This window comes from Eumetopias jubatus, unplaced genomic scaffold (genome assembly GCF_037043125.1).
Source record: "Eumetopias jubatus isolate StellerSeaLion01/CBP00866 unplaced genomic scaffold, mEumJub1_p1.0 scaffold_5, whole genome shotgun sequence".
Classification (NCBI taxonomy): Eukaryota; Metazoa; Chordata; class Mammalia; order Carnivora; family Otariidae; genus Eumetopias; species Eumetopias jubatus.
In genome coordinates, this window is record NW_028274811.1 from 25,125,674 (window position 1) to 25,152,096 (window position 26,423).

General features: G+C 38.4%; 1 protein-coding gene and 1 pseudogene across 6 annotated transcripts in view; one reads left to right on the forward strand and one right to left on the reverse strand.

The window, feature by feature from the left end:
* CDC42SE2 (CDC42 small effector 2) overlaps positions 1–26,423 on the forward strand; it is a 113,859-nt gene that overhangs the window by 40,575 nt on the left and 46,861 nt on the right. The window lies entirely within an intron of this gene.
* LOC114209392 (plakophilin-4 pseudogene) lies at positions 1,552–4,970 on the reverse strand (annotated as a pseudogene).

Consider the following 26,423-nt stretch of genomic DNA (forward strand, 5'->3'; position numbering starts at 1 on the left):
GAAGCAAACACTGAAGGAGTAGAACAGAGAAAAACCATGCCCTGACCACTAGATCCATTCTTCCCTGAAGATAGTATACCTCTAGACTTTATTTAGTTTACATGAGCCATTAAATGAAGGGGGGGGAATCGGAGGGGGGAGATGAACCATGAGAGACGATGGACTCTGAGGGACAGACTGAGGGTCCTAGAGGGGAGGGGGGTGGGGGGATGGGTTAGCCTGGTGATGGGTATTAAAGAGGGCACGTTCTGCGTGGAGCACTGAGTGTTATGCACAAACAATGAATCATGGAACACTACATCAAAAACTAATGATGTAATGTATGGTGATTAACATAACAATAAAAAATTTAAAGGAAAAAATTCAGTTTAATCCAGTTGGCTTAGGATTTCATGTTTCATGTATATGAAACCATCTTAACTGATACATCTTTTATTCTAAACTATATAATGATAACTCAAGGGACTTAATAAAACTTGAACTGTGAATTAGGCAAGTAGGTCTCTGATAATGCAGTCCATTATCAGGTTTGTAAGGCAGCAGAAAAGGCCATTCATTGATTGATTACAAGGATTCAAGTATTAAGTAGAAGAGTTAAGGTGATAAATACATAGTCCATGCCATTGCTAAGTAGTTTATTGTTAACTGGAATAGGCTGACATGATGTGAATAATCCTACTAGTATATAGTAGGATTTTTAACTGAGATTAATAATCTCTTACTAAACAAGGTTAGGGTTGTAGAGGAAAAGGAGTATCCATCATTTCTTGTGATTAGCTCTTTGGTGGAGACGCCTACTGAACCTCTGCTACCTCTGAAGCTGGTAAAACAATTGTGGGGAACCCGGAATTGGCAATCTTTAAAAAAAAAAAAAATATATATATATATAAATTATTCATTTTTTCCTAATAAAGCATTAGAAAAATGTACAGTCCTCAATCCCATATTCAGATTTGTTTGTTTGTTTGCCTTATTCAGAATCTTGAGGCCAGATATACTGGGGTTTCAGAATTCTTCAGATTTTAGAAAGGTTAATATAATGCACACACTGTATTAATATCTCTTTTTTACTTAAGGGACAAAGTGGTTTCTGTTATTAATAATACAAATAATGCCTTACATGAGTTGAACTGCTAAATGACATACTCTGTATACTTTTCAACATTATCTTAACTGTTTAACAATTTTTTTTAGTAATAGCAATAAAACAGGGATGTTCATTTCATTTCTTTTTCTGTCCAAACTATCAGAACATAACTTTATTCACATTTAAAAAATCCCCTCTCCTTTGATTTTACCTACACATCCCCCATCTCATTTCATCCATTTCTTAAACTTCTTTATTGCATTGCCCACACCTTTACCAGACTACAGAATCTACAAGTAATTACATCTGACACCTAAGTAGAGCTTAGAAAGTCAAAGTCTTTTCTCCCAAAGGTTTCCTCATTTCACTGCTAATTCTTCAAAAAAGAAAAAAAAGTGCTCTTTACTCATACATTTCATACTTGGACATTTCAGCAAATCAGCAAGGCAGGCTTTTCTTCTCATTCAAAAAAAGATTAGATAGAGTAGTTCTGCTGAGCATCTTGATGCTACAACCCATAAGTCTGGGAACCCTGGGTACTCTTCTGCTCTATAAGAACGTTGTTTCGTGGAATAAGTCTGTATAATTTGTGGTTGATTTCAGTCCATACTGTGTTGAATAATTAGTAATAGCTGGGAAGTGAACTCTTTCATGAAAATAAGGATCTTTATAGCTATGAGGAGACAGCAGACACATCTGTATATGGCAGAGTTCTTACTGTTGGAATCATTTTTTGATTGAACAAAACAGCTGTTTTGTTTTCTTGCTGGTGAGGAATAGGAACTGATATAAGTTGGTGAAGATTTGCTGGAGCCAGAGTATAAGCCTTTGTTTGGTTTTCTTTTGGCTACTGTAATACTGCATAGGTGGCTGGGTCCTATTGTATTGAGTGAGGGTTTCTGATTCGTAACTGTGCTGGTGAGGAGGAGATGCTGCTGACAAATGATGGGTGACATCTGTTCGTCAGTGGTAGACAAAGAAGGATGCAATTTGAATTGGTCTCTCTCACTCGAATGTAAAATAAAGGTATAACAAAATAGTTTTGATTGCACCCATCCTTTTTAGAAATGGTTTGGAGATCCTCATATTGCCATATTGTATTCAAGACCTGGGCTGCTGCCTTCACCACTTTGCAGCGATGATCTGTCTCCTCTGCCCTTGGTTATGTCTCTATCCCCCCTGAGTTGGCCAGGACTTTGTTGTTCTCCATGTTTTTGCTGGTGACCTCATGCGGAGCACAGCAGATGGTCTCAATCAGACAGTACATGGGGGCCAGTGCTACTGGGAAGCTGGTTGGCCGGGTCTCTCATGGTGTATTTACCTGTGAGCTTTTTGTCCCAAACATCTAGCACCATATCCCTCAAAGCAGTTGCTTCAGATGGAGCATCTATCATTATCTGCTTTCAGAAGTCCTACAAGGATGGGCAGCCCTTTGTATTTGTGGATGGTCACCTGGATGTACTCTGCAAACTAGTTTCCAACAGAGGCTCTGGAGAGATCCAGCAGAGCCTTCCAAGGTAGCTGGCGTGCAACTTCCTGGTAGAAGAATCAGATACGGTTTTACCGCTGGTGGATGCCACAGCATCTCAGCCCCTTTGGAGTACTGTGGCAGTCTTGGGGTATGACCAGCTCCATCCCATTGATCCTCTTGTGTCCTTCTCTTTTTCTCTGCCCCCTGACAGCTGGGCTCCAAGTCCTTATTGGGAGATTCTTTTCCTGGTAAGGCATCCAGTTAATTCAGCCCCAGCAGCCAGGCCTGAGGGGCCTCCAGTTGCAACTGATGGGACAGGTTCCGTGGGGTGGAAATGCAGTTCATCACAATCTTGGTGTTGTGATCACATGTGTCCACACGTGTGGATCCCATGCAAAAGTGAGTTTACTAGCACCTCACAGGGTTGCATGTACTTCTTCACTTCCTCCCCTGTGGAGCTGGCAACCTGTCGTATTAGGCAGAACAAGTGAAGTCTGAAATTTAATTTTGTGATCATCATGAAAAGAGCTATTCCATCTAGAATAACTGGAACATGCATAGTGTTTGTTAAGGTTGAGAGAGTATCTTGATTGACTGTCATCTTTATAACATCACATGGAGATAAATTCCAAAGAACTCCTGTTAACAAATTCCCTTACTTCGGCATCAGTAGATTTTCTCATCAGTTGGAACAAGGCAGGTATCCTACCAATGTTTTTTTTTATTGCTATTTTATTTTCATCTGTAGACTTGCAAAAAGAAGGTTTTGGAGGGCACCCCACAGCATTCCTCCAAACTTCCAAAACTCTGTCGTCCAAAAAGTCGAACGGGTGCTTGATTCTTCCTTACCTATACACCTCCATCTGTACTTTGTTGTTGCCAAACCATGGGTGCTGCAGGTAGGCTGCTGCGTTTGCCTCACCTGATGGGAAGGGTGCTGCAGCGTGTGAATGACTTCAGGCAGCTTGGGGTTGTGCCAGGCAAACTCCCTGGGGTCTTTCTGAATACTGTCTATTGATGGGGATCTTGTGCCAGTATCACATGTGGTGTTGCATGCTGCAGCTTGTTATAATTGCACTCCTGCACTCGGTGCTGTATTGGCCTGTAGGGCTTCGGGCAGGTAGCTCTTGTGTTCAGAGCATAATTATTTCTTTGGTATGTAAGGGCGCTTTGCTGGCTGGACATCCTTTGCACGTTTCCAACACCTACTGTACCTGGGCAATATAGTGCTGCCTATGATCTTTGGATTTCTACGGTTCCGTGGTTTGGTCTGCGATAACATTGGGCTGTAATAGGTCTTCCCCTCCTTTATAGGAGTGATGAGCAGGTTGGGAGACAGAGCTGAACGAAGGTCTTTCCCAAGCTGGTTGTACTGCCTCCCACAGGAACTCTTAAGCCTTTCGGGCTGTCTGGCCGATGTGGAACCATACTCTTCCTAAATGGCATACTGCTGCTGTCCAAGTTGTTCTATGTCATGAACAGTCCCTTACAGTGAAGGTCACAGTGTGTGGTGCGGTGGTCATCCCTCAGTGTTTGGGGGACAATGACCCCATTTGGCCTTGGGATGGGAAGCTACTTGAGTCTGTGCCTCCCATCAGGATCAGTGGGGACCCTACTTCGGTAGTGGTTTGGTACTGAGAGGTTGGTCAGTTGGGATTGGAAGTCTTCTGGGAGGTGACTGATCCAGCCCGGTGTACAACTACGGGGGAAGTGAGTCTGTATGCAGACTATGGTGAGGCTGCCTGCTGAGCAGGTAATGGAGTGAAGGAACATGCACTGGGGTTCCGTGGTTGGGAGTCACTCACTGACACAGAGCCGAATCTACTCTCCAGAGAAGTTTTCTGTAACCCCTTTGAAGGAGACGTGCCTCCTGATAACAAAAGAAAGACTGCTGTAGATGGAGCTAAACTAACTCTTCTCATGGCCCGATTGGCTACTGATGGCTGAACAAGTGTTTGTCCTTCAGCTCTTGAGTTTCTCACCAAATGGTTATTAGTTGATCCCATGAATGAATGCTGTGGTCTATTGTCTGTCTTACTCAAATTCTAGCTGTTGTGGAAACTCCTTGCTTCTACTGGTATCTAGTCTTGGAATAAGAATTCATTTTTGTTGGACTTCTTGAGTTACCCAATGATCTTTTATGGAGAGATGTCTGTGCTGGTGAATAGAGGGTCCCTTGTGCCAGTGCTGTCCTGATGGCATCGTTGTTGGCATGAACAGTGTCAGAACCTCCAGGTTCCTTTATACCAGTATTTGGCACATCTGTTGATTTCCAAGGAAATGACTTCTCAGTTGAGCTGCTCCTTTAGGAAGGTGGCTGTGGTGTCTGGTTTCATGCCTGGGCCAGTGGAGGCAGCTTCCTTTCTGTGGTTGCCCCTCCTCCACTAGTGAGGCCTGCTCAGGAGTGGGCATTCCTCCTTCCAGGTTAGGCAGTGGCTCTTGTCACTCCAGGAGTGAGGTCCATGTGCACCGAGGGGTTGACGCTGCGGCACTGGAAAAAATTTAAAAAGTGGGTGCAGGGCTGCCCGACCCTCCCTCCCCCATTTTCCCCCTCCCCTGAATTAGCTCTCCCACCACCCACAGCCGTGAGAGCTAACTTGCCCCTCTACCTTGTGCCCATGGTGTCACCTCCGCGGTCAGCATTGACAAGGACTCATTTTTATACTTGAGAAAACTTAGAGACCTTAGGTGATTTTATGGTGGTTTATGTAGCTAGGAAGTAATAGAGTTGAGATTATACTCTGTATCTGTTTGGCACTGATATCCATGTGCTAAACCTCTGTTGCAGTGCCTCTTCATGGTGTTGTACTGCTTAAATTCGTCTCTTTATTGTGAGCATTAGGAAGGTGATTATTCTTTGTTAAGTTTAATCAGCCAACCTAACAAATTCACATAGTATTTCTAATAGTCTTGCAATTGATTCACTTAGCTTTTCTGGGAATATAGTCTATTTGTAATTAAACATAGTTTTAAATTTTGCTTATCCTTTTCAGATTTTATATCATATTGGCTCACTTACTAATTACATTGTCTAGAACTTGTGGAACATTGTGATTACAGTGAGCATCTTGTCTTGTTAATTTAATGCATCTAATGTTTCACTAAATGCTTACCATTAATTGGAACGTTGATATTCTTTCACCCCTGAGCATGAAGCCAGACTTTAGTACTCTTTATAAATAAAGTATAAAAGGGATTGGAGTACTTCTGTTAAGAGTTTTTAAAAATCCGGGGCTCCTGGGTGGTTCAGTCATTGAAGTATCTGCCTTCAGCTCAGGTCATGATCTCATATAAATAAATAAAATCTTAAAAAAAAAACCCAAGTTTTTAAAATTCCTATTTGGACATCTTTGTAGGCCAGATTTTAAAGTCTTATTTGTTGCTTGTTTCAAAATTGCTATAAACTAGAACTTACTGTTACTTCTACCTACTTATACCACTCTTCATTTTTTTTCAAGATTTTATTTATTTGAGAGAGAGCAAGCATGAGCAAGCATGAGCAAGCATGAGCAGGAGGAGGGGTAGGTGAAGAGGGAGAAGGAGACTCCCTGCTGAGTGGGGAGCTTGTTGCGGGACTCGATCCCAGGACCCTGAGATCATGACCTGAGCCGAAGGCAGATGCTTAACCAGTTGAGCCACCCAGGCGCCCAATACTGCATTTTTTTTTTTTTAAAGATTTTATTTATTTATTTGAGAGGGAGAGAAAGAGAGAGCACAAGAGGGAAGAGGGTCAGAGGGAGAAGCAGACTCCCCGCTGAGCAGGGAGCCCGATGTAGGACTCGATCCTGGGACTCCAGGATCATGACCTGAGCCGAAGGCAGTCACCTAATCAACTGAGCCACCCAGGCGCCCTGCACTTCATTTTTAATATCTTATAGTCTGTACATAACATCTTTTACCTCTTCGGTGTATTCATTTTTATACACTTAAAAATATGTTTATTATACTTGCTGAGTTATATTTATTTTATCTGTGTATTTTAAAAATTTTTTGTGGGGGGCTAACATGTAGTAGGAGCTCAGTGAATATATATTGAATAAGTTAATTTTTATAATTATCTGATTAGTGAGGCATCTTTTTTTTTTTTTTTTAAAAGATTTTATTTGTTTATTTGACAGAGAGAGACACAGTGAGAGAGGGAACACAAGCAGGGGGAGTGGGAGGGGGAGAAGCAGGCTTCCCGCGGAGCAGGGAGCCCGATGCGGGGCTCGATCCCAGGACCCTGGGACCATGACCTGAGCCGAAGGCAGACGCTTAACGACTGAGCCACCCAGGCGCCCCTGATTAGTGAGGCATCTTGATAAGCCTATGTTTGGCTAATGATAGGAAAATATTATATCAATTTTAGAGATGGAAAAAAACCCAGAAAATACATATTTATTATTTTTGTAGTTTCTTGGTTTCATGTTCGTGTGGCTGCTTTCAGATATACCAATTTCCCTGACTTGCTAGCATCTTATTGTGGGTACCAGTCTTTTAGAAGCTCTCTGGTGGGTTTAGGTATTTCTCTCTCTCTCTCTCTCTCTCTCTCTCGTGCGCGCGTGTGCGCGCGTGCACACACACACACACACACACACACACACACACACGTTAGGAATAATTCATTCACCAAATGTGAGAGAATGAGGAAATGTGTGTATAAAAGAAAATTATTAAGGAAGTAGAATGGGATTGCTCCACTCAGATATTGACCCTGAATGGTTCAGAGTTTCTCCTGTTAAACTTGAAATTATCTGTAAAGAAGTAGCTTTGGAGATTTTTAGGGAATGGAATAGTTGGTATTAGCTCTTTAGTTTTGTCAGTATGATGCAAAATATCTACATTTATAGGTAGAAAATATTTTTGAAAGTCTGGTAATAGTGTTACAGTTTAAGGGAATGAAACTGATATTAAATTCCTAGTTACTTTGGTTAATCCAGGGTTTAAATATCTGGAAATAATTGCCATTTGAGGGGCTATGTTTTGCTTAAGTAAATAGAATTGGTGGCTCAGTGTTGGGCCCATTCAGCAGCTAACCCATAGTATAATAATCCTTACCACAGCAGCTGGAATTTATTGTAGCTGTTGCTGTGTGTTCTCACTGTAAAGGCCATGATTTCCATGAGGAAATCATAAAAGCAGCCCTTTTGTGGTTTTGATTACAGAATGTTTTCTGGGCAGCATGAAAAAATGCTCTGCTTGTTTTGTGCTATGTGGATATAAGACATGCTTTTATAAAAGAAGCCATTTCTTCTTTGAAATGTAGTCACATGCAGGAAGCCTATTTTCATTTTTTATTAGCATCTAATATTTGTGAATGGTTTTAATGTACATGCGCACTGAAAAAATACTTAGAGGAAATGATACTAATTTAAGGAAATGTGTTGATCTTAGGGTGGATATAGAAATTTTCCACTCAAGACCATATTCCCCATAGTCATCTGTTTCTGTAGTTTTCTTTAAAAATGGTTGACCCATAGAACTCACCACAAGTTGAGTGCCATGTGTATTGTCATTGGGTATTTTAATTACAGTGTAGTTAACATACAGTGTTACTTTAGTTTCAGGTGTACAGTATAGTGATTCAGCACTTGCATACTTGCATACATCACTCAGTGGTCATTAAGTGTACTTTTTTTTTTTAAAGATTTTATTTATTTATTTGAGAGCGAGAATGAGAGAGAGAGAGCACAAGAGGGGGGAGGGTCAGAGGGAGAAGCAGACCCCCTGCCGAGCAGGGAGCCCAACGCGGGACTTGATCCCGGGACTCCGGGATAGTGACCTGAGCCGGAGGCAGTCGCTCAACCGACTGAGCCCCCCAGGCGCCGCGTTAAGTGTGCTGTAATCCTCTTCATCTGTTCCACCCACCTCCCCTCTGGTAACCCTCTGTTATCTATAGTTCATAGTCTGTTTTTTGGTTTGTTTCTCTCTTTTTTTTTTTCCTTTGCTCATTTGTTTCTTAAATAACACATATGAGTGTGATCATAAGGTATTTGTCTTTCTCTGACTGGCTTATTTCGCTTAGTATTATATGCTCTAGCTCCATCAATGTCATTAAAAAATGCCAAGATTTTACTCTCTTTTATGGCTGAGTAATATTCCATTGTATTTATACACACCACCTCTTCTTTATTGATTCATCTATTGATGGACACTTAGGCTGCTTCCATAGTTTGGCTGTTGTCAATAATGCTGCAACAAAATAGGGCTGTATGTATTCCTTTGACTTAGTGGTGTTGTATTATTTGACTAAAGAACCAGTAGTGTGATTACTGGATCATAGGGTTCTCCTATTTTTAACGTTCTGAGGAAGCTCCATGCTGTCTTTTCACAGTAGCTGTAGCAGTTTGCAGTCCAACTAACAGTGCATGAAGGTTCCTTTTTCTCCACATCCTGGTCTACACTTGTTGTTTCTTGTCTTTTTGATTTTAGCCATTCTAACAGGTGTGAGGTAAAATCTCATTGTAGTTTTGATTCGCATTTTCCTGATGATGAATGATGTTGAACATCTTTTCATATGTCTGTTGGCCATTTGTATGTCTTCTTTGCAGAAGTGTCCATGTCTTCTGCCCATTTTTAAATTATTTTTTTAATTTGGTGTTGACTTGTATAAGTTCTTTATGTATTTTGGATATTGACTATTGGATAGGTCATTTGCAGATATCTTCTCCATTCAGTAGGTTGTGTTTTAGTTTCTTGGTTGTTTCTTTTGCTGTGTAGAAGCTTTTTATTTTGATGTGGTCCCAATAGTGTATTTTTGCTTTTGTTTCCCTTTCCTTAGGACATATCTAAAAAGATGCTGTTATGGCTGATGTCAAGAGAAATGACTGCCTGTGCTCTCTTGTAGGATTTTTATGGTTTCAGGTGTCTCATTTAGGTTCTTAATTCATTTTGAGTTTATTTTTGTTTATGGTATAAGAAAATGGTACAGTTTCTTTTGCATGTAGGTGTCCAGTTTTCCCAGCACTGTTAGTTGAAGAGACTTTTTCCCATTGCTTATTCTTGCCTCCTTTATTGAAGATTAATTGACCATATAATTATGGGTTTCGGGACGTCTGGGTGGCTCAGTTGGTTAAACGTCTGCCTTCAGCTCAGGTCATGATCCCAGAGTCCTGGGATCGAGTCCCATATCAGGCTCCTTGCTCAGCAGGGAGCTTGCGTCTCCCTCTGCTGCTCCCCCTGCTTGTGCTCTCTTTCTCTCTAACAAATAAATAAATAAAATCTAAAAAAAAAAAATTATGGGTTTCTTTCTGGGCTTTCTATTCTGTTCCATTGATCATTGTGTCTGTTTTTTTTATCAGTACCATAATGTTTGGATTACTATAGCTTTGTAATATAAATTGAAGTCTGGAATTGTGATACCTCCAGTTTTGTTTTTTAAGATTGCTTTGGCTATTTAGGGTCTTTGGTGGTTCCGTGTAAATATTAGGATTTTTTCTTCTAGTTCTGTGAAAAATGCTGTTGCTATTTTGATAGAGATTGCATTAAATGTGTAGATTGCTTTGGGTAATACAGACATTTTAACACTATTTGTTCTTCCAGTCCATAAGCATGGAACGTCTTTTCATTTCTTTGTGTTGTCTTCAATTTCTTTCATCAGCATTTTATAGTTTTCAGAGTACAGGTCTTTAGCCTCTTTGGCTAAGTTTATCCCTAGTTATTTTTTTATTTTGTTGCAGTTGTTACTGAGATTGGTTTCTTAATTTCTCTTTCTGCTGCTTCATTACTCGTGTATAGATATGCTATGGATTTCTGTCCATTGGTTTTGTATCCTGTGACTTCACTGAATTCATTTATCAGTTCTAGTTGTTTTTTGGTGCAGTCTTTAGAGTTTTCTTTCTTTTTTTAAAGGTTTATTCACTTTAGTGAGAGAGCACACGTGTGTGTGTGTGCGTGTGCATGTGCACTTGGGTGTGTGGCGGGGAGGGGCAGAGGGAGAAGAAGAGAGAGAACCTTAAGTAGACTCTCCACTGAGCGTAGAGCCTGACGGGGGGTGTCGATCTCACAACCCCAAGATCAGGACCTGAGCCAAAATCAAAAGTCGGAGGCCTAACTGACTGAGCCACTCAGGCACCCCTTTAGAGTTTTCTATATATAGTATCGTGTCATTTGCAAATAGTGAAAGTTTTACTTCTTTACCAATTTGGATGCCTTTTATTTCTTACTGTTGTTTGATTGCTATGGTCTTGTTATTGTTTTTGTTGTTGTTTTTTTTTAGATTGATTTATTTTAGAGCGAGAGAGCGTGCACACATGTGAGTGGGGGGCAGGGGAAGAGGGAGAGAATCTTCAAGCAGTCTCCTTGCTGAGCACAGAGACCCATGTGGGACTCAGGCCTGCGACCCATGAGATTATGACTTGTGCTGAAACCAAGAGTCCGACACACAACCAGCTAAGCCACACAGGCACCCCTTGTCATTGGGTTTTAATGGCAGATAAGGAAGAGTAAATTTTGCTCTTTAAATGTTGGCTGACACTTTCATGCCTAATTACATTCCTAAATATTCTGAGTTATAGTTATGTTTCTCTGGTTCCCTTATATATTTCACGCAGTTTACAAGGCAGATTTACCAGTAAACAAATCTTCCTAAAACTTTAAATCTTTTTCTTTTTTCTAAAGATTTTGTCTATTTATTTAAGAGAGAAAAGAGAGCGAGCGAGCTGGGGAAGAAGAAGAGGGAGAGGGACATGCAGACTCAATGCTGAGCACCAAGCCTGACTTAGGACTCCATCTTAGGATCCCTGAGATCATGACCTGAGCTGAAACCAAGAGTCAGATGCTTAACCACCCAGGTGCCCCAAACTTAAATAATTTTTAATGTCCAATAAATTAAACTTGTAAACTTGTAAGTTTAGCATATCAATTTTTTTCTCTTTTAAATATCTTAATAAATAGAACATAAAATATCAAAATAAATTATTACATATATATAGTAGCACTAAAATATTAATACTGTAGGTTTTGGTTGACTTCCTAATTTCTATATCGATTTCTGTATTTTCCCAGAGTTAGAAAATTATCCACCCAAAAGGAAACAATTACTGTCAAGGCCGGTTGAAGTAATTTGGTTAAAAATCATGACTGTGGTGCTATTATTAGTAAAGCTATAAGGGTCAAAAACTATAGATTCAGATGGATTTCTGGGCAAAGAAATTTGAGACTGATAGAGGCCTAGGACCTAGATGTGCCTGCGAAGACTGAGCTGGCCATGATTAGGATGGGTGCTTTTCTTAGGCTGAAGTTCTGCCTGTCACTTAATAGGACCTTTGGAGTCCATTCCTTTCATCTACATACTTGAACACATAAGTTTTTAGTTTTATGCAATTCTCTGTACTTACCTGAAATGCTGGTCTTTTAAATGAGTTGGGAGTAGGGGGTGGGACAAACATCTTTCTAGGTCCCACTGTTAATTTTTTTTCCCCCCTCAGATTCAGGATCCCACTTCATCCTGGTGCTCTAAATGTATAGTAAACCACTCATTGTAAGTTCTTTATATAGGATGGAATTCTGAACCGCTTATTTCAGCTATAATTCTCTACACTAGGGCCACAGAAAGTGATTTGGAGAACAGTTTCTGCCTCTGTGAAGAACTTTTTGTCTCACGAACAATGACAAATCTGTATTGAGATGAAACATAAAAGCTGTAGTTTCACTTCTAGATACAGCCACGCTGTGTAATGGCTCCCCTTGTCTCTTAACCAGTACAGTTTTTCAGTTGGACCTACAGTATTCTCAAAAAGTAGATCACCGGGTGTCTGGGTGGCTCAGTTGGTTAAGCGACTGCCTTTGGCTCAGGTCATGATCCTGGAGTCCCTGGATCGAGTCCCACATCGGGCTCCCTGCTCAGCAGGGAGTCTGCTTCTCCCTCTGACCCTCCCCCGTCTCATGTTCTCTCTCTCTATCTCATTCTCTCTCTCAAATAAATAAATAAAATCTTTAAAAAAAAATAATGAAAAAGTAGATCACCTGTAGTAGAATCACTTTAGACTCAAAAGAGACTTAGATTGGGGCTTATCATTAGAATTCGGTATCTGAAAAATACTGTTCTAATTTATAATACAGCATGATACCAATAAAAATACCAGAAAAGTTTTAAAGAATTAGGCAAGGTGAATCTAAAATTTAAAAGGCAAAAAATAAGATTACCCAGAAATGTTATGAAAGAAAAGGAACTAATTCTCTTATATATTAAAAATGTATTCTAAGACAATAATGATGGGGATACCTGGGTGGCTCAGTGATTCTTGGTTTCGGCTCGGGTCATGGTTTCCTGGTCGTGGGATCAAGCCCAGTGTTGGGTTCCATCCTCAGTAGGGAGTCTGCTTGGGTTTCTCTCTCCCTCTGCCCCTCCTCCTGCTCACTCACTCTCTCTTTTAGATAAATAAATCTTTAAAAAAAACCCACAAAACTATAGTGATGAAAAAAAAAACAATAGTGGTGAAAACATTGTGATTCTATATATTAGGTCAGTAGTACAGAATAGAAATTGTTCCAAATTCATAGGGAGGTAGAATATAATAAAAGTGCATTTCAGATCAGCATAGAAAAGGATTTTTTTTTTTTTATATATTGCAGTATTATAGCAGGGTAGTGGTCCAAAATAAACAAAAGAAACAGATCCTTACCTTCAGAGGAAGAAAACACATTTTTTCCCCTTTTTATTTATTGGAGTTAGGGAGGCATTTTTTTCAAGATTTTTTTCAAAGATTGGAAATACAGATACTCTAATGCATTATTAGTGGGTGTGCAGTTTGGTATATTCTGTTAGAAGGAAATTTGGAAAATATTTGTGAAAATCTAAAATGCCTCCCAAAATTTAAATCTGTAAACTCTTTGATTGACCATGTTCAGAAACGTCTTGGAGTTTATCCCACAGATAAATCCTGTAGGTTTTGGGTTCACTCCATCATACTTTCCATGTGTGAATATACAAGATTATTTTGTGCATCATGTTTGTAGAAGTAAAAGATTAGAAACAAAAGTAAAAGATTAGAAACTTTCCATCTATTGGAGAACTGGTTATACTCATATGATAAAATACAGCCTTTATAAATTGAGGGAGGCAGTTTTTTAAAAGTTACTGATACTGCCTGATTTCCAAGATAAAGTATTAAGTGAAAGAGCAGGGTGCCAAATGATATGTGCAATCACATGAAAATATTTTAAAAAGGAAAAAATATATATGTGCATTCTTCTATGTGTACAGAGTATCTGTGAAAGGCTACACAAGATGCTAATACCAGGGGGTGGAGGAGAACTGGATGGCTAGGGGTAATGCTGAGAAGATTTATTATTCATGATTTACTCTTCCATCTTTTGAGTTTCACACCATGGTAATATATTGGTGTACTACTTATCTTACCAAAAAGAAACACACACAGACATTAATATGTAGTACTGAGAAACAAAACATATTTATCCTAATTTTCATCTTTATCAACTCATCAGAATCTCTAAGGGTGAGACCCACTTCCAATTACATTAGAAAGTTTTTTTTATTGTAGTATAAATCACATAACATAAAAATTACCATCTTAAGCATTTTTAAAAGTATAGTAATATATTCACATTGTTGTGAACAGATATTCATAATTTTTTCACCTAGCAAAAATGAAACTCTAATACCCATTAAACAAAAACTTCTTTTTACTTCCTCTTGCCAGCCTCTGGTGTACCTTCATTTTACTTTATGTTTCTATGAACTTGAGTACTTCAGATGTAAGTAGAATTACTCATATAAGTGGAATCATATGGTATTTGTCTCTTTGTGACTGGCTTATTTCAGTTAACATAATGTCTTCAGATTTCATCCATGTAGCATGTGACAGAATTTCCTGCCTTTTTAAGACTGAAAATTATTCCATTATATGTATATATCACATTTTGTTTATGTATTCATTGGCTGATGGACATTTGGCTTGCTTCCACCTTTTGGCTGTTGTAAGTAGTACTGCTTTGAACAGGAGCATGTAAATATTCTTGGAGACTCTGCTTTCAGTTCTTTTAAATAGATAACCCAAAAGTAAGATTGATTTCGTGGCATTATTTTTCAGTTTTTGAGGAATCGTCATATTGTTTACCATAGGAGTTGCACCGTTTTAATTTTACTAACAACACACAAGAGTTCCGATTTATTCACATTCTCACCAATACTTAGTGTTTTTTTTTTTCCTATTCTTTCTTTTTTTTTTCTTCGTTATTAGCCATCATAATGGATGTAAGGTGATCTCAATACATGCTTTTAACAAGCATTATAATCATATATTTCTTGTATATTTAAAAAACTTTACCAGGTACATTTAACCTAATGACTTCAGTTTGATTGCCTAAAATGCAACAAAGAGTTACTTTTTAGAACTTTTTTTCTCAGAATGCTTTGTTGTTAACTTGAGGTGTGTTTGTATAATCAGATCTTAAAGGAGTAGTACCTTTACTATGCCGTCCCTGTTTTTCCTTCTATTTAACCATGATTGAATGACCTAGGAACAGTCTAGCCTATATTTAACCCAAAAGAATTTTGCCAACTTTATTTTTACTTATAGTTGAGATTCTAGGGTTCTACATGTTATGAGAATTGCAGCTGTGTACCAGCATTAAAAACACTATGATTTAATAAAAAACTCTGTCATTTTCACTTTGCAACATTGTATTTGACCTCTGTTTACTTTTATTTGTTTTTTTAAAGAGATTTTATTTATTTGAGAGCGAGCACAAGCCAGGGGAAGGGCAGAGGCAGAGGGAAGAGCGACTCCCCGCTGAGCAGGGAGCCTGATGTGGGACTTGATCCCAGGACCCTAGGATCATGACCTGAGCTGAAGGCCGACTCAACCGACTGAGCCACCAGCTGCCCGTTTACTTTTTTTTTTTTTTTTTAAAGATTTTTATTTATTTATTTGACAGAGAGAGACACAGCGAGAGAGGGAACACAGCAGGGAGAGTGGAAGAGGGAGAAGCAGGCTTCCCGTGGAGCAGGGAGCCCGATGCGGGGCTTGATCCCAGGACCCTGGGACCATGACCTGAGCTGAAGGCAGACGCTTAACGACTGAGCCACCCAGGCGCCCCTGCCCGTTTACTTTTAATTGAAAAGTTTTACCTTTACAGTCTTGACAGTTTTGTGTTACCTCTTCTCACAAGATGAATCCAGTCATAAATTGTCTTTAAGAGCAAGCCAAGCAGTGTTGAAGGATTTTATCCGGAGGAAAAACGTACACGAGATCCTAGTGAAAAATGGAAAATGGGTATAAATTGTTTTTCAATTTTTTTTTCTCCTTATCCAAGAAAACTTTAGGGGCATTATTTGAGAGAGAGAGTGAGCGAGAGAGAGCACAGCTGGGAGAGGGGCAGAGGAGAGAGGCAGACTTCCCCCCCCCCCCGCTGAGCAGGGAGCCCAATGTGGGACTCGAAACAAAATTAACACCTGGTAGAATATTTTCCATTTTAAGTAAATTAATTGCAGTTTTCTTTTCCTGACTTGAAGTTTCTGAACTTATTACTCTGACATTATCATCACAGAATTGCCTATTCTATCCTGCAAGTATTTATTCTTTAGAAGTATTTAGTAGTGTATTTATTATTTATTTCTTTATGGTATTTATTTAGAAGTATTTAGAAGTATTTAGTATTTAAAAGTAATGCATCATTGTGTGAATATCTAGCTATAACCTACAATTATATTGTAAGTATTAGAAGTCATTTAAAAATAATTTTTGCTAGACTTTAAGTTTCACTGCTGTGCAGTTTATGACTTCATTTAAGTAAACTGAGCAGTTGGATTTACTGTATTTGGTGTGTGAGTTGGTAAAGAAGGGTGCTGAGTGGTAGTATGGCTTGGGAAGGGTGGGGGTTTAATGCTCACTGTTAGTTTTGAGAAAAGATAATGAAATCCTTTATATCCCTTTCCATAGACGTGCATTTCAAAGACTTACATTTTAATAAGAATTGGTTGTGCAGCTGCAACCCTGGCAACACAGACTAGGAGAAAAGAATTGGGGCAGAATTCCAGAAATCAAGGCAGGCAATGGTCTCATGTGGAGCTGAGCTAATGAAAACTGATAAAAATATAAAGCACTTAGTAGAAATAACACCAGGCCTTTCTTTGGCATAGTGGATGTTGAAATTTTCCTTACTATATTTTATTATTTAACAAGTTAAAAAGCTGTCATAAGCTGCTTACTCAATAAGAGTAGCTGCATTATATTGCCCTTTAGTATAAAAATACCCTACAGACTTTGGGAAGCTAATATTTCTGTGCAGTATATCTAAAAAGTAATTGTTGCTGGCCCATTCTTGGTCAAGTATTGAAAGCACAATCTACCAAGTTCATCACATTTTTAAAAACAAATTTTTAAGTTGTAGTAATTTAAGAAATAAATGCTCACAGTAGTTTTAATGTAAATTTCTTGCTGTTACTGGAATCTTGAGGTGCCCTCAAATAATAAAATTTGCAAACATATTCTTTTCTCTCAACACTATGACAGTGGCTGTAGAATTTGTCCTTAAACCGTAATTTAATTATTACCAACATTTAGATTGTGTCTGGGGTTTTCCCTCCTGTCATTAAGTATTGTAATAAAACATTTTTGTGCATGTATTTTGCTTTTTTTTCTGGATTACTCTCGATTACTTTTGGATTTTCAGAAATCATACACATTACCTGTAAAAATTTTGATATTTTCTAAATGTACTACCAATTTACATAATCTTAATTTTTCTAGGAATGAGTTTTTTCCTTAAATCTTATTTGGCTCTTTGGGCTTTTAAATCTTGACTTTTTTTAATCTTTAATTCTGGAAAAATTTATCCTCATTTCTTGACATGTTTGCTTTTCTCTTGAAATGTTTTTCCCTCTTTCTGGAACTTCTCTTATCTGGATGTCTTTTTTTTTTTCCCCTACTCCTTATTTCCACTTTATTCTTCTTTATGGTTTCTTATTGTGACTTTATAGTACTAATATTTCACATAGTACTAATATCCCTCAAGTACTATTATCTTCTGCCAACTTTAAAAGTAAAACAGCCTATGATTTTACCCTCAAAATGAGTTTATTCAGGATTAATGGAAAATGCAAGCTATGGCAAACCATAGGCAAGTCCAGAGATGAGAAAAGAGGAACATGACTTTATTGAGAAAAGGAGAAAGATGGGAGGGAAAATACACTGGAGGAAAGCTAGAGTTGAGGGTGGTGATGGTTTCTCATTGGTTCAGGTATATATTTTCGTATTGGCTGAGCTTGTTGCTGGACAAGGAGAAATTCTCCGAGGGAATGCGAGTGACTATGAGTAGTAGGGTAGGAGAGCTCCCCCTTCTGGTGTCCCGACTCCAGTTTTAATGAGTTTTCATTAAAACTTCACTTCATTCAGTTTTATAGTCACATGGTTATTGCTCAAGAATATCTGCCAAGGGGTTTGGATGCATACTGTGGGTTTTTCTGTTTGTTTTTGTTCTGAAATTAAAGTATGCAAAATAAAAATATGTCAGAATAAATGCATGTATACATACCTACATATATACATACTCGTATAGTGAAATCTTATATTCAAAAATATATGCTGAGGGGCGCCTGGGTGGCTCAGTCGGTTAAGCATCTGCCTTCGGCTCAGGTCATGATCTCAGGTCCTGAAATTGAGCCCCGCATCGGGCTCCCTGCTTATCAGGGAGCCTGTTTCTCCCTCTGCCCCTCCCCCTGCTCATGCTCTTGCTTGCTCTCTCTCTCTCTCTCTCAAATGAATAAATAAAAAATCTTAAAAAATATATATATATGCACTGATTTTTTAAAAGATTTTATTCATTTGAGAAAGAGAGAACAGCTGATTTTTTTTTAAAATTGAAGTGCAGTTAGCGCACCATATTGTATTAGTTTCTTAGGTACTACATAGTGATTCAACATTTTATATACATTCGGAACTGATCACAGAGATAAATTTAGCTACCATGTGTCACCTACAGAGTTGCTACATATTAGTAACTGTATTTCCGATGCTGTACATTGTATACCTATTGTTTGTGCCTTTTAATCCCCTTCCCTTATTTTACCTATTTCCTTACTCCTCTCCCCTCTAGCAAACACCAGATTGTTCTCTATCTGAGTCTGTTTTTATTTTGATTCTATATAAAAGTGAAGTCATAGGGTATTGTCCTTTTCAGTCTGACTTACTCTTCAAGGATTTTTGTCTAGGTTCATCCATGTTTTTGCAAATGCAAAGATTTCATGCTTTTTTATGGCTAATATTTTTGTATGTGTCTGCGTACAGTTCATTATCCTTTCATATTTTGATGGACATGATGGATTGTGCGGTAGTTGTATTTCCAATTTTTTTAAGGAAATCATTATGCTGTTTTCATAGTGGCTGCACCATTTTGTATTCCCACCAACAGCACCTCAGGGTTCCCTTCCACATCTTTTCTTGCACATCTTGGCCAAAACTTATTTCTTGTGTTATTGATACTAGCCATTCTAAGAGGTGTGAGGTGAGGTCTCATTGTGGTTTTGATTTTCAGTTTGCTGATGGTTAATGATATTGAGCATCTGTTCATGTGCCTGTTGGCCATCTGTCTACTTTGGAGAAATACCTCTTCGGATCATCTGTCTATTTTTAATAGATTTTTTTGGATACTGAGTTGTATGAGTTCTTTCTGTATTTATAATATTAAACCCCTGTTGGATATATCTTTTGCAAGGATCTTATTCAGTAGGTTGCCCTTTGCTATGTTACGGTTTCCTTTGCTGTATAAGAGCTTTTTAGTTTGAGGTAGTCCTGTTTATTTTTGCTTTAGTTGCCCTTGCCTGGTGAGGCAGATCCAGAAAAATATTGTTCAGACTGATGTCCAAGAGCTTACTGCCTGTGTTTTCTTCCAGGAATTTTATGGTTTCTAGTCTTTTAAGTCGTTAATCCATTTTGATACTATTTTTGTATATGGTATAAGAAAGTGGTCCACTTTCTGGGGTGGCTGGCTAGCTCAGTTAATGTAGCATGTGGCTCTCAATCTCAGGGTTGTGGGTTTGAGCCCTGCATTGGGTATGGAGATTACTGAGTTAAAAAAAAAAAAGTAAAAATATTAAAAAAGAAAAAGGAAACTGTTTCACTTTCATTGTTTTCTTTGTAATTGTCCATTTCCCCAATGCCACTTATTCAAGAGACTGTGTTTTTCCCATTGTACGTTCTTGCCTCCCTTGTTGAAAATTAATTTACTTTTTATCTGTGTGGGTTTATTGTAGGACTCTATTACCTTCCATTGATCTGTGTGTCCTTTTGTGTTAGTACCATACTGTTTTGATTTCTATAGTTCTGTAGTATAGTTTGAAGTCAGGGATCATGATACATCCAGCTTTGTTCTTTCTCCACACTGCTTTGGCTAATGGGGTTCTTTTGTCATTCCATAAAAATTTCAAGATTCTTTGTTCTAGTTCTGTGAAAAAATGCCATTGATATTTTGATATGGATTACACTGAATCTATTTCTTTGGGTAGTATAGACATTTTAACAGTTTTAATTTATGCTACCCATGAGCACAGAATAGCTTTCCATTTATGTCTTCTTCAGTTTCTTTTGTCTTTGTCTTACAGTTTTCAGAGTACAGGTCTTTTTACAACTCCTTGGTTAAATTTATTCCTAGGTATTCTTTTTGATGTGATTATAAATGGGATTGTTTTCTTAATTTCTTTGATAGTTCAATATTAGTGTATAGAAATGCAACAGAATTGTGTACATTAATCTTGTAACCTGCAACTTTATTGAATTTATTATTTCTAATAATTTTTTTGGTAGAATCTTTAAGGTTTTCTGTATATAATATGTCATGTGCCAGTAGTGACAGTTTTACTTCTTTTTTTATTTGAAGATTTTATTTATTCATGAGAGACAGAGAGAGAGAGAGAGAGAGAGAGAGAGGCAGAGGGAGAAGCAGGCTCCCAAGGAGCAGGGAGCCTGATGCGGGACTCGATCCCAGGACCCTGGGATCATGACCTGAGCCGAAGGCAGATGTTTAACCATCTGAGCCACCCAGGCGCCCTCTTTTTTTATTTGGATGCCATTGGTTTATTGATTGATTTTCTCATCTGATTGCTATGGCTAAGATTTCCAGCACTGTGTTAATAAAAGTAGTGAGAGCGGGCACCTTTGTCTTGTTTCTGATTTTAGAGGAGAAGCTTTCAGCTTTTTTACCCTTGAGTGTGATGTTAATTGTGGGTTTGTCATATATGTCCTTTATTAAGTTCAGGTATGTTCTTTCTGTGTCCACTTTGTTGATAATTTTTATCATAAATGGTTGAATTTTCAAACATTTTTTCTGCATCTGTTTAGATAATGACATAATTTTTATCCTTTTTGTTTATGTGGTTTATCATGTTGATGGATTTGAAGATATTGAACCATCCTTGAATCCCTGGAATAAATCCCACTTGATCAGTGTGTGATCTTCCAGTGTATCATAGAATTTGGTTCATTGATGTTCTGTTGAGGATTTTTACATCAGTGTTAATTGGGAATATTGGGCTGTAATTTTGTTCTATGGTGTTTTTTTCTCATTTTGGTATCAGGGTAATGCTGGCCTTATAGAATGAATTTGGAGTATTGTTTCTTTTTTAGTTTTTTGGAATAGTTTGAGAAGGATAGGTATTAACTCTTGTTTAAATGTTTCATATAATTCAACTGTGAAGCTCTCTTGTCCTGGACTTTTGTTTGTTGGGAGTTATTTCATTACTGATTGTCCTCTTAATAGTAATGGGTCTGTTCAGATTTTGTCTTTGAGGCAGACTTTTTTTTCTTTTTTTAGCTTTATTTATTTGAGAGAGAGAGCTCATGCACGAACACCAGTGGGGGGAGGGCAGAGGCAGAGAATCCTCAAGCAGACTGCCTGGTGAGCGTGGAGCTTGATGCAGGGCTCAGTCTCAGGACCCTAAGATCATGATCTGAATTGAAATCAGGAGTCAGACACCTAACCGATTGAGCCACCTAGGTGTGTAGTGTATTCTTGATTTTAAGTTTTTTCCTTTCAACACTTTGAATATTTGTGCTTCTCTGTTCTGGCTTGTGAAGTTTCTGCTGAAAAATCAGTTTACAGTCTTACGGGGCTTCCCTTGTATGTAGCTAGTTTTTTATTTTTGTTTTTGTTTTCTCTTGATGCTTTTAAGATTCTTTAACTGCTCAGAATTTGATTACAGTGTGTCTTGGTGTGGGTGTCTTTGAGTGTATGTTCTTTGGGACTCTTTGCTTCTCAGACTTGGATGTCCTGTTCCTTCCTGGTTTTCAGCTATTTTCTAAAAATAGGTTTTCTGTCCCTTTCTCTTTGCTCCTCTTTGGACTTCTATAATGTGAACATTAGTATGCTTGATGTCCTAGTGGTGCCTTAAAGTATCTTCATTTTTTTTTTTTAAGATTTTATTTATTTATTCATGAGAGAGAAAGAGGCAGAGGGAGAAGCAGGCTCCCTAAGGAGCAGGGAGCCCGATGCAGGACTCAATCCCAAGACCCTGGGATCATGACCTGAGCTGAAGGCAGATGCTTAACCATCTGAGCCACCCAGGCACCCCCCCTTTTTTTTCTTAGTATCTTCATTTTTTGAATTAATTTTTTCTTTCTTTTCTTTTTTTAAAGATTTACAAAAAAAAATTATTTGTGAGAGAGAAGAGAGAGAGAGCCAGAGTGGGGGGAGGGTCAAAGGGAAAGGGAGAAGCTGACTCCCCCTGAGCAGGAAGCCTGACACGGGGCTCTATCAAAGAACCCTGGAATCATGACCTGAGCTGAAGACAGATGCTTAACTGAATGAGCCATCCAGGTGCCCGTCTTTTTGCTCTTTTCATTGGGTGTTACCACTGTGCTGTCTCCCAGATTGCTGATCTGCTGTTCTGCATCATTCAATCTGGTATTGATTCCTCTAGTGTATTTTACATTTTAGTTATTGTATTCTTCAGCTTTGATTTTTTTTTCCAAGTATTTTTCATGACTAAGTTTTTTTTTTTTAAAGATTTATTTATTTATTTATTTGAAAGAGAGAGAATGAGAGAGACAGCACATGAGAGTGAGGAGGGTCAGAGGGAGAAGCAGACTCCCCGCCGAGCAGGGAGCCCGATGCAGGACTCGATCCCGGGACTTCATGACTAAGTTTTTACTGTGTTCATTCTTTTCTTGAGTTTGGTTAGCATCTTTGGTTACTTTCAACTGTTTATCTGGTAGATTGCTTATCCCTGTTTCATTTTCTGTTCGTTTTCTGAGGTTCTGTCTTGTTCTTTCATTTGGAACATACTCCCCCTGCCTCCTCATTTGCTTTAGTCTCTACTTGTTTCTGTTAGGTAGGTAGGTTAGGTACATCTCCTGGTCATTAAGGAGTGTCTTCATGCAGAAGACTTCTGTGGGGCCCTGTAGCATAAATTCCCCTGGTCACCTGAGTCATGTGCTCCAGGAATGTTCCCTGTGTGGTTTGCATTTACCCTTGTGTTGTGGATGGGTCATGATTGATGTGGACTTGCTGGTGTGCAGGACTTTCCCTTGGTCTGTCTGTCTCTTTAGGTCTAGCCACTAACTGCTACATGCACGATGGTAAACAAGGCGGTCCTACGTCTTATCTGGCTGAGAGGTCCAATCATGACTGCTGTAGGTGCACTGATACATATAGTTGGCCCACAGCGTGGCTGGCTAGGAGGCCATGCTGCAGCAGCTGGGGTTTGCTGGTCTTTTGGGCAGCTTGCTATGAGGTATGGTTGTGTTTGTTATGGGAGTTCTAGTATGTGGGACTGGTCCCCCAGCGCAGGGTGTTCAGGAGGGGCTCAGGGCCAGCCAAGGCCACTTGCCAATTGTGGTGGGTGTGAGAGAGGTGCTGTCTGGGAAGGACTCCCAAGTTGTGTGGGTGTGTTTGGTGAGGCGAATACATAGGACAGTGTTGGAGCAGGGTCAGTGGTGCTACCGCAGTGGATGGAGAATATCAGAAATGGCGTTCACAGGCCAGCTAGGTGGAGGAGGGTAAGAAAAGGGACACGCACAAGCACTTTGCTCCCCAGAGAACATGCCAACAGATTGCTACCCCTCTTTTACTAAAATCTGTCAGTGGATTTCCTTCGTGTGTAACCTAGGCACAGCTGCGTCTGTGTTGGGACTCTGAGCCATTGAGATGAAGCATGGCTTTTAAGAGCAGAGTCTTGTTTTCCTGCTGCCCTTGGCTCTCGTGGATGTAAGCCCCATTGGTTTTCAAAGCCAGACATTGTAGCTGCCTGTCTTTCCAGTGCAGGACCCCTGGCCTGTGGAGACCATGTGGGGCTCAGACCCTCGCTCTTCAGGGATGGCTTCTACACTTGTGATATTCCTGCTGTGGGTCACTAGGCCTGGGGTGTGGGTCCTTACTAAACTGCCTGTCTGCCTCTTCTCCCCTCTCAGTATGGCCTTTTTTTTTTATGATCCATTCTGCTAGTCTTGAGTTAATTGTAAAAGATAGTTGTTAAATATGTATTTGTGGATTTTGGTGTTTCCCTGAGAGAAGATGAGCTCAGGATCTTCCTATTACACTTTCTTGATCCCACCTTCTGAAGTTTGTTTCTGTTATCCAGTTAAGAGGTGGTATTAAAAGGTTATTAATTATGTGATTGGAGTAAAGAAATACATTTAAAAGATGCTAAATGTGGGTATACTTTTTAATTTCCTCACTGATAAATTGCACTTAAAGTTTAATAAAGCAATGGAAGACTTCACTGATAATATGACATTACAGGTATTTTATACTTTCTTTGTGTTTAAGTATTCTTTGTGTTATATTCAAATTGAACTTGTTTGACCGTTATCTTTGAGATTATCATACTGTAAGATAATTTATTCTAAAATATTTTTTATATTTTTACATGTAAAGTATCAACACTATTTATAGAAATAGATTAAATTTCATTCTGGATTTAGAAGATAAAAGGTGATAGAGAAGTATTTTTTCTTTATAATATTTTCTTTAAGCAACCAAAAAGGACAATAGCTTTTAACCACTGACTAGAATCTCACATAGATACATTTTTATCATTTCATGTGAATTCTAACTTAATTTTTCTTGATTTTAGTAAAACATATACCTTATTCTTGTAAAGTTCACTTGTGGGTAAGGAAAGAGAATAGTAGATTAATTTTTGGGAATGTCCTTTAACTTTTGGGAATGTTATTTCATCATGTTTTAAAAGTTACTACATAAATGCACTTAGGGTATTCATAAGAAGAGCTTTTTAAAGATAACAGCAGGTTTTCTCCTTTGACAGCTTGAATTTTTCTATTATTTTAGTATGCCAGAGACATTAAGTTTTAATGAAATTAATCTTTAATCTGCCTATAATATATTTTACTAAAGAGTTTAGTGACTTTTGGAAAAATACAGACTCATTCTGACTACAGGCAGCATATTGTATTGCTTTTCTGTGTTCCTGAGAACACAGGTTAAGATACCATGTTCCGATTTGCAGTTGATGGCATTGACTTAATTTTGTTTCTTCTCATTTCCTCTGTAAAATTAGCGAAGGATTTCAGTATGATATTTTCTAGAATTTTTTTAAAAACCTGTGTAGAACTGTAGATTAAAAAAAAAATTCCCTTTGGTAAGGGTGAGAAAGATCACCTTTGTGTGTAAATTTTATCTTCTTGGTACCAGAAACAGTAATTATGCATTATTTATTTTGTAGGGATTCCTGTGGTTTTTATTTGTATTGAATTTTATATATCTTTATTGTTTTTCTTTGTTATAAAGCTAATGTATAATTTTTAAAATCTTTTAAATTTTCCTGACTTCCTACTCCACCTCTGTATAACTTCATATAAGGCATCTTTTTCTACACTAGCTTCCTTTTCTCCTCCCTGTCTACCCTAAAAAGAGGAAAACCTATTCAGCCTCAGTGATGACCGTATAGACCTAAGTAACTGTTGAAAAAATAATAATAATTAGTTTGAGAGCTGTAAATAAATTGTAGTCTGGTTGGTTTTTGGCAGCGACCATGCTTTTTTTTGCAGGTGTTGTCATTGTTGATCTTTAACTTACAAATGATGTGAAATAGATAAGTAAAATGTGATGTGTACAGCTTTTTTGTTTGTGCTTATAACTTCCATCTGGAACTTAAAAGATAGTATGTACGTACATAATTTAAAAAGTTTTTTTTCTGTAGATATTACTGTTCCCTTTAACAAAATCTTTGAACCATTTTAAACTTACAGGATGTACTATGTCTGGTGCTAGACCTTCTGTTGATACTGTTTGATGTTTGACTTGAGAGGAAACTTTGATAACTTAATAACCTGAGTCAGCCCTTACCTTGTGCCAGATATGATGTTAATCACTTTGATAATACAATTTGATGTTAATTTTTATGGCGGGGTTGGGGTGGAGAAATTTAGAACAGCTAAGAGAGCTCTCTGAGTGTGACAGAGTTCTGTCATAGCAAATTAATCTTGTAAAAGTTTGTCCCAGTTAAAGACAGCTGAGAATACCTCATTTATTTAGGGAAAATACCAAGTTAACAAAAAGTCCTCAGGCAATTATCACAAAGCAAGTAGGAATCAAACATAAATCACAGTGATCTTTTCTCCCTGGGATGAATCTGGAACACGGTATCGAAGCCTGGCCTCTGCCTTACCTATAGTTCTGCACCCAGATAAATGACAGCAGTTTGTGCTCATTTGACTTTACCTCCTCAGGGGATTGATAGGAGAGTCCATGCCTGCCTAAGAAGCCTGAATTACACATACTTCTCATTCTTCAAGCCTTTTAATTACCTTCCTTCAGCCTTGCTTTTGCAAAACAGATTTGGCAGCCAGTTCAGGCAGTAACTAGGTACTGAACAAGCATTCCCTTCTGAAAGTTTAAATCTCTGATACCAAGGCCTTTTATACCAAGAAGAGAAAACCTGACTAAATACAATTTATTATATGAATGTGT